The 9600-nt window shown below is 37.1% G+C and overlaps 1 protein-coding gene across 1 annotated transcript in view; it reads left to right on the top strand.

Annotated features, from left to right (window-relative positions):
• Positions 1-5797: 5797 nt before the first annotated feature.
• The window catches only part of ASH1L (ASH1 like histone lysine methyltransferase), a 162897-nt gene continuing 159094 nt past the window's right edge, over positions 5798-9600 (top strand). The window contains 1 exon segment of the mRNA XM_008696570.2: positions 5798-7217. The gene's annotated coding sequence lies outside the window, so the exon portion shown is untranslated.

Raw genomic sequence — 9600 nt, 5'->3', positions numbered from 1 at the left:
GAGGTAAGACTGGTGATGTTGAACGGGAGCTGAAGTTGGTCTAAAATCAGCTTAAACAGTATGAAATAACATTGTTTTGAATTTTGAAATTCTAATTGTGGACATTTGAAAGTCCATACCATTGCTTCAGTTGTTAAATACAAACCATGGTACAGAGCATGGCAATCATGATGAGTATAGAAACACTGTAGAAAAGAAAGTAAATATTCCTATTGTTACAAAGATAATCAGAATGTAGAGATTTGAAGTGATTACTAGTGAAGTAGAAATTAGCTTTCTATAAAAGGCTGACAGAATTATGAATGTGAGTTCTATCACCAGTGAAGCTTTGGTTAACTTACCTTTTGTTTTATGTTATAGTTCCACAGTAAATAAATCCTGACTCTTTGACTTGTTTTACATTTTATCTTTTCCACACTTGATAACAAATCACCCTTCTCATCCCATCTAATTTGTCCTGAGACCACAGGTGGACAGTGTCAGATTCGAAAGTAGCTATATTATTGGCTTCTTGATAGAAGTGACATTATTTAGAATATGGAGGAGATATTCCTTATGATAATGTTTTTTTAAATTCAGCACTGCTGAAAATGGAGGCACCAGAATTTAAATGTTTGCTAATATAAGAAGCTTAATAGGGAGGCACCTGGGTGTCTCAGTCTTTAAGTGTCTGCCTTTGGCTCAGGGCGTGATCCCAGCGTCCTGGATCAAGCCCGGAGGCCGGCTCCCTGCTCCACTGCGAGCCTGCTTCTTCCTCTCCCACTCCCCCTGCTTGTGTTCCCTCTCTCCCTGGCTGTCTCTCTCTGTCAGATAAATGAATGAATGAATGAATGAATGAATGAATGAATGAATCTTTAAAAAAAAGAAGAAGCCTAATAGGGCTGAATGGAGAGAATTTAAAAGATTGACTTTGAAAGAAGAAACTGCTAACTGACATTTGAGAAAACGGGGGAGTGAATCAATCATGTATAATAATTCCTGGGTAAACAATATTATATGTAGTGTAAATGTCTTCACAGAAGATCGGAGGATATAAATCTCAAGGATAGATTACATCAAATGAAGTGATAACACACGTTAGGAAGTTAAAATTTAGATGCAGAAACATATCAAAAAAGTAATCACCTTGAAACCACAAGAGAGAGATTTAAGTTAATTTTGTGTGTGTATGTGTGTGTACAGAAAAAAAGTTATATAAATGTAGATAAAGTCAAAGTTTAATTCTGTTTAACAAGTATTCTTTCTGTGGCACCTGGGTGGCTCAGTCAGTTGAACATCCAACTCTTGATCTCAGTTCAGGTCTTGATCTCTGCAGTGGGCCTGGAGTCTACTTCAAAAAAACAAATAAAAATGAGTATTTTTTTGTGTTCATCTCTCATTCAACCAACTAACATTTTTCTGATGCAAATCTCATTTCCATTTCTGTGCTTAGGTGTTGGGAGAAGAGATTTTTTTATTTTTCTGCCTCATGAAGTAGTGAATATAGTAAGATCATGTTAAGAAAAGGTTAAGAATAGCTTCCTGCAAGGGGGAAGAGCCAGGTGTTGAAAGATAAATATGAGTTACTCAGTAAGGTTTAGAGGGGGCATTCTAGGTAGGGGAAGATCATCTGCAAAGGTATGAAAATGAAAATAACATTAGCCAAATGAGTTTAGGGGACTGTAATTTGTATCTGTACTTTCTACCTGTTTTCCTATGATTTCCTGTGTCTTCAGTACTATGTAAGGTTGGGTTTCGTACTTAGAGATCAACAGAACAAAGGCGGAACTGCGTTCTATACACTCTGCTTAGACAAGGTAGTAAGTACTGTGCTGTTACTGTTAAAGGTAATTTCTAACAAAGATTAGAATCAAGTAAATAATTGTTTGTTTTAGTTACTCAGAAAACTTTTACTAGAATATACTCCACTCCTTCAATATCTTAGTTAACGCGTTATTGTTACTATAATATGCATCCAAATAAAGACATTGTATAATTGCTTTTCTTAATAATGAACAAATCTCCCACCTTCACATTGGTATATTTCCCCTCAATTTGTTGAAAATCCTAAATAGTGATTAAGATCATGGACTCAGAAATCGGATTGACTGGGCTCAGATCCCAGTTTTGCTACTTACTGTGTAATCTTTAGCAAAATACTTAACGGTCTTTGGTTTTCTTTACTGTAAAATGACGATAATACAGCATAGGGCTGTTGAAAGATTGTACTAGATAATATGTGAGAAGTGCTTAGCATAATGTTTGTCACGTAGCAAGTACATAATACAGATTTGCAATTACTAATTAATTTATTTCCTAAAAAGAGAAATTTTTTTTAGGAAAGCAAATGACCTCCTTTGTATATAATGCCTATAGGAGGTAAGAATACACAAAATACATTTTTGAAAGTATGTATAAGCAACTTTGTTACATGTATATGTATTTTTTCTAATTCTCAATTTATGTTCTCTTATTTTCCTCAGCTATGAATTTTACTCTTGTGTTCTCCCATGTAACTCCAGACCAGGCTTTTTTTGTTTGTTTGTTTGTTTGTTCGTTAAGATTTTGTGTTTAAGTAATCTCTGCGTAGACTCAACATGGGACTCGAATTTATAGTCCCGAGGTCAAGAGTCACGTGCTCTATCAACTGAGCCAAGCGCCCTGAGACTAGACTTTTATGTTTGGCTGTTGCTTCTTACCAAATCAAGGACTTGTCTCCAAAGTGAACAGGAATATATCTTTCAATGTGAAGTTTTGGGGGCAGAGAACCTTAAGTCTTTGAACTGAATTGGGTTTAGTTAGGACAGTTCTCTATTTATTTGTTTGTTTGTTTTTAAAGATTTTATTTATTTATTTGAGAGAGAGAGAGAGCACGCACGCATGGTGGGGGCAGAGGGAGAGGGAGAAGCAAACTGCTGAGCAGGGAACTGAAGTGGGTCTTAATCCCAGGACTCTGAGATCGTGACCTGAGCTAAAGGCATATGCTTAACCGACTGAGCCACCCAGGTGCCCCAGGACAGTTCTCTTTTTAAAGCTGATCAGCATTTCTATGATTTTTAGGAGCCCAGTGTATTCTTCCAAAGCAGAACCCATTGCTTTCACTAAACCACCTCAGTTTATTGAGTGTTTATTATGTGCTAGACTTTAGGATATAGTGATGAATGAACAAAAATAAGGTCCTTGGGCATTTTCATCTTACTCTTCCAGAACAAGATGTTTTAGTACTGCTGTAATGTGCTGCCATCATATTACATGTGGTTCAAGCAAGGTATTGTAAAGATTTTTGAAAGAGTGNNNTGGGATATGATTATTTTATGCCAGAGTGAGTCAGTTCTAGGACAAAAATCTCTTCCTCTTGAGGATCTTTATTATGTGCCTGTGTTTTATCCAGGCAATCTACTGGACAGTTAGTCCTTTGGGATATCAGTAGATTAAGTCCTCTGTTCAGAGTCAAATAAAAACTAAAACCAGCATTGTTTCCTGTGCCTTCTAACAGAAGGAATATATAGTCTTTCATTCAGTAAATATTAATTGTGTACTTATGTTATACCAGGTACTGTTCTAAGCCCAGGGGAAACAGCAGTGAATACAGCAGTCAAAAATCATTGCTTTCAGGGGCACCTGGCTGGCTCAGTCGGTAGAGTGTGCAACTCTTGATCTCAGGGTCTTGAGTTCAAGCCCCATGTTGGGTGTAGAGATTACTTAAAAAAAACCATTGATGCTCACTTTCTAGTAAGATAGATATTACATAAATGGATATCATGTCATAGCATTTCCATGACAGGTGTTGTAAAGGAAATGTAAACAAAATAAGGGGATGTTCAGTGGTTAGGGAAGTCCTTTGAGCCAGTGGTATTTGAGTAGAGACCTGAAGGATCCGAAGCACCCCATGCAGCTGTCTGGGGCGTGAACATAAGACCTGGGCAGTAGTATGTTTGCTGTGTTTAAGAAATAAGAAAGGGTTAGAGCAGAGTAAACAAGGTGAGGATGAATGATAGGAAATAGAAGAGGTAGCCATGTGCTATAGAACTTAGGGACTTATAAGACTGGACTAAGTGTCTAGATCTTATTCTAGATTTGATAGGAACCTGTTGGGAGGTCTGAGGAAGGAAGTGACTTGATCTAATATATACACTTTGAAAGGCAAGAATGATGCAGCCAGAGTGACCAGTTAGGCCATTGTGATATTTGAGGCAAGAGATGATTGTGAGTTGAACTTAGGGTGTTATCAGGGAGATGGATTTGGGATACATTTTTATTTTAATTTAATTTAATTTTTAAAAATATTTATTTGTCAGAGAGAGACAGAGCACAAGCAGGGGGAGCGGCAGGCAGAGGGAGAAGCAGGGAGCCCAACGCGGTGCTTGATCCCACTGGGATCATGACCCGAGCTGAAGGCAGACACTTAACCGACTGAACCACCCAGGCACCCCGCAGGATATATTTTTAAAGGGGTGGAAATGATAACTTAGATTGGCTGTGGGGTCTGAGTAAAAGAGTAGTCAAGATTGACTACGATGATGGCCTCAACGTTGGGTGCCATTTACTGAAATTTGGAACACTAGGAGAGGCAGGTTTGCAGGAGTGCAGAAAGGAAGAATTTGGTTTGGATGTACTGATTTAGAGTTTTCTATTAAATGTTTCCGGTTGAGATACTGAGTAGGAAGTTTGATATATAAACCTCAGGATTGGGACAAATACAAATTTGGTGGTTGATCAGGGTAGAGATGCTGTTTAGAGCCATGGGATTTGATGAGATTACCTGGAGAGTGAGTGTAGATAGAGAAGAGATGAAGTTCTTGGAATGAATTCTTGACATTTAGAGGCATTTAATCAGTAATGCCAGGGCTGAAAGAACTGTTTGATAATATTAGGAATAATATTTTCTTAAAAGCTAGCAAGGACTAACCAGTAAAGACATAGAGACAGAAATAAAATGGTTGATGAACTGATTTATTTTTTATCTGTTAAATAGCTTTTTGATTGTGCTGCATAGATCAGAACACTCATTTTATATGAAAGTGAAAGCCAGAGTGCCTGTTTTTACTAGATACTCAGAAAAAGTGGCCAGAATGGTCACTACCTTCCTAGATATCCATTGTGGAGGGCAACATAAAGGAAAATAAATAAATATAAATTTAAAAAATAATGAGGTTTTGGGGTGCCTGGCTGGCTCAGTTGGAGGAGCATACAGCTTTTGATCCCAGGGTGGTGAGTTTGAGCCCCATATTGGATGTAGAGATTACTTAAATAAACTTTAAAAAATAATAATAAAATAAGGAAGTGTCAAAAGACATGAAGCTTCTTTACCCATTCACATGATAACCATTCCTGGCTTTGAAAATTTAGAGTGTGATCAAGCCGCCTCCTGTTTTCTTCTTTGGTCTATCACTGGGCATTGTTAAACCTTTAAAGAAGCTGGTGTTTCATCTGTGGACTTACTGAATCACCACATTAATGTCTGAGAATACGTGCGTAAGATCCAATACTTGAAGGAATTAGGGGCTTAATATTGTTTAGGTTGACTTATTGCATATTTTGGGACATCTGGGTTTGGGTAGGGGTCTATTTAAATGTATTTGAGGTATCAAAAATAGAAAGGAATAGAAATTACAGACAAAATCACAGCATATAGGTTATTTTATGTTGTTGATTTAAAACCCTATCAGAAATCCTCTTAGCGGGGCGCCTGGGTAGCGCAGTCGTTAAAGCGTCTGCCTTCGGCTCAGGGCGTGATCCCGGCGTACCGGGATCGAGTCCCACATCGGGCTCCTCCGCTATGAGCCTGCTTCTTCCTCTCCCACAAAAAAAAAAAAAAAAAAAAAAAAGAAATCCTCTTAGCTACTGCATGAAACAGATACTGTCTTGCTTGAGTACATGACTTCACACTTGACAGTCCACCACTACCATTAGGAAAATGTAGGACCCATCTGTTGAATTGGCACTATGCCTAAAAGGCCAGTAGTTTTGGACTTTGTCAGTCCAGGAAGAGAAATTAATTCCAGAACATTGAGGGGAAACATTTCTAATAACAACATATTCCCCAGGGTTATCTGACATCTTGTTGCAATTTTATAGAAATCCCCGGAGAATTAAGGGTCCATCATGTATGATTTCTTTTTCCCATGTCAAAGTCAGAATCATCAGTTGCGTGCATTAGAGAGCCATTTCTCTTCCAGGTAAATGATGTCCTTAAAACACTACCAAAAATTTCCTCCTAATCTGGTGTTCTTCTTAAGTAGAAACTGAGATGTTTAAGATGGTAATATGATTTGGGATTCAGATAAGTCTCTAAAAATATTTCTAAATAAATCTATTCCACAAAAAGCTGGAAACTATTCATTGAGACTTAGGTGGTTCAAAATGGCCATCTCCTAGTTTCCTGGGTATCCATTCTGTACCTTACCTTAGAAGCTGGCCTCCAAAACAGAGGATCATAACTCCTTTTGTGGCAGTGGTAGTGGTGGTAGTAGTAGTAGTAGTAATAGTAGTAACAGTGGTAGTTGTAGTTGCAGTTGTAGTAGTTGTTGTTATGGGCCCCATTAAGAATACAATGAAATCTTTGTACCATTTCCCAAAAAGTGCACATATACACGTAACATTTTTGCTACATAATTTTGGGGAGTTCATAGGTAATTTTGGTTGTAGACCAATACCCCTTGTTTCATAGGCCTCTTAATTATGAATATTATGGAATGACAGTTGCATTCTTTACCTGTGGTTCAACAGTGTTTGCTCTTAAAATGGTAGGTTGAGTATAAGAAAAGCAGTTACTCTTCAAAATGGGTAAAATGGCAGCAAAGTGAGAATTACCTCTCTGTGCCCCACCCTGACTGGCTTCCTGGCTACAGTTACCTGACTTCCTTAGCTACGTCCTACACACCTTTCTGAATGCAGTTTCTAAATCCAGTCCTGACCGTGTCTCTTGGCATAACAGACTGTTTAGCTCTTTCTTCAAGATCCCGTCTACCACTTCAGCGTTGTGTCTCACTGGGTCTCTTACCCTTGTGCTTCAGCTCTTTGGAGCCGTCATCATTCCCAAACACAGTTCGTTATATCTTCATGACTTTCATGTTCCTCCCAGTGCCTGGCTGCTTAGAGAACACCTACCCATCTTCTGAGACAAAGTTCAAGTTGATGCTGTGAAGCCTTACCTGGCCACCTCCCTTCTTTTGGTGAACAATATGCACTCATTTCTCTTTGGCATATATCTGGGAGTGGAATTGCTGGGCCACAGGGTAAGCATATTTTTATCTTTAGTAAATACTGTCAAACAGTTTTCCAAACTGATTATATGACTTTGTAACTGAACCAGGAATGTATAGCTGTTCCATTTGTTCCACGTCTTCACCAACATTTGTTGTCATTTTTTTAAATTTTAGCCATTTTAGTGGGTAATAGTATTTTGTTGTGGTATTAATTTGTATTTTCCTGATTATTGGTGAGGTTGAGCATCTTTTAGTGCTTGTTGGGTATTTGGATATCTTGTTTTGTAAAGTACCTGCTCTTAATATACCGAATGCAGTCCTTTTCTCCAATATATGCCTTGCACATAACATTATCTAATGTTTGGCTTGCCTTTTCACTTTCATGGTGGTTTCTTTTGATGAACAGAAATTCATATTTTATAAAGTCCGATTTACCTTTTTTCCGTCTTAAAAAAACGGATGGTAGTCTAGTTTGAAGAGGTCTGTAGTTAGGAGTAGGGGAAATGGAGAATTCCTTATCAACAGGTGTGAAGTTTCAGTCAAGCAAGATGAATAAGCTCTGGAGATGTGCTGTATAACATTGTGCCTGTAGTCAACAGTACTATATTGCACACTTAAAAATTTTTTAAGAGGGTAAATCTCATGTTAAGTGTTCTTACCACAGTAAAATAATAAAAAAATAAAGATGTGTGTAATGAGTGGTAGACTATTAAATGGAAATGAACAGGAGAGGAATATTTTAAGAAAATAGCTAGTAGTAGAATATTGGAGTTAGAAAGTATGTCCACAGTTGATTGGGTTACTTTGCTCAATTTCATATAGATATGAACACACCAACAAGACTTTGAGAGGTGTGGACATATGGGAGCTGTGTGTATTTCAAATCTTTTAAAAATATGTTTTTATTGGATTTTTGCTTAATTATGAAACATACAAATTCTGTAATAGGTCAAGAAAAAATATACATAATTTTATTTCCTTTTTACTTCCAAACCTTTACCCTTAAAATAACCAGTGCAGCTGATGTATAATCATTTGGACTTATTTCTGTATACATACAAATACATATGGGTTTTTTTTCCTGTTCCTTACACATGATAACATCTTGCTTGCTCTTTTACTGAAAAATGGCAGACATGGTTCTATATTTGTGTGTGTATGAATATATATATATTTAACTTCTGTCCTGTGGCCACATTAAGCAGTGCTGTAATAAATCATTTTTAGTGCTTTTGTTTTTTTATAAGAGTCTCAAAAGTAAAATTGCTATTGAAGTCAGAGAGTATGTAACACTTAAAATTGTCATAGATGCTTTAAGTATTGTTTTCCAAAATAAATGATGGTGGCCACTAGTGTTTATTTTCCTGTATACTTTGTGTTAGTTGTTACCAGTGTTTTAAATTTCAACCAAACCGAAGAGTGAAAACTATCTTGTTTTAACTCATACCTCCCTGACTACTAGTGATGTGGTGCCTCTTTTTATGTTTCTACTTGATTATTTCCGTCTTTTCTGTGATTGCCTGTGTACATCTCTCGCATTATACCATCTCTAACTTACCAGTTTATAGAATAACTCTTAACCATACTTATCTATAATGTTTTTATATAATCAAATCTGTCAGTATTTTCCTTTATGGCTTCTAGTTTCTTGATTTGCTTAAGAAAGTTTCTCTACAGTAGGCTATAGAAATATTCACAAATATCCTTCAAATACTTTCATTTTTGCATATAGCTCTTAAATCCATGAGGAAATTATTTTTGAGTATAATGTGAAGAATGGATCTAACTTTGTTTTCTCCAAATGAATAGCCAGTTAGGTCAACATGTAGCAACATATGTCAAATAAATCAGCTTGTTACCATGTTGAAAGCTATTAATTGAAAAAAGTTTTTACAAGATTACCATTAGCCCATATTTTGTTTTTATGCAAGGAAAGGAACCCCTTCCACAAGGTACCTTATTTTGATCTGCCAGAAATTTTTAAATGGCTTTATTAAGGTGTGTTTCGTGTTGTGTATAATTTACTGATTTAAAGTGTACAATTCAGTGGTTCTTGGTATATTCACATTGTTATACAACCATCCCCACTACCTAGTTTTAATTTTTTTTTTTTTAAGATTTTATTTATTTATTTGACAGAGACAGCCAGCGAGAGAGGGAACACAAGCAGGGGGAGTGGGAGAGGAAGAAGCAGGCTCCTAACAGAGGAGCCTGATGTGGGGCTCAAACCCAGAACGCTAGGATCACGCCCTGAGCCAAAGGCAGATGCTTAACCACTGCGCCACCCAGGCGCCCCTCCGCTACCTAGTTTTAGAACAATTGATCTTGGTGTCCATTAGCTAACAGTCACTCCATCCCAGACATTCCCCTTTTCCCCTATCCCTAGGTAACCACTAATCTACTTTCTTTCCCT

The sequence above is a fragment of the Ursus maritimus genome, unplaced genomic scaffold (genome assembly GCF_017311325.1).
Source record: "Ursus maritimus isolate PB19 unplaced genomic scaffold, ASM1731132v1 scaffold_2, whole genome shotgun sequence".
Classification (NCBI taxonomy): domain Eukaryota; kingdom Metazoa; phylum Chordata; class Mammalia; order Carnivora; family Ursidae; genus Ursus; species Ursus maritimus.
This window is presented reverse-complemented; position numbering and strand designations above follow the sequence as displayed.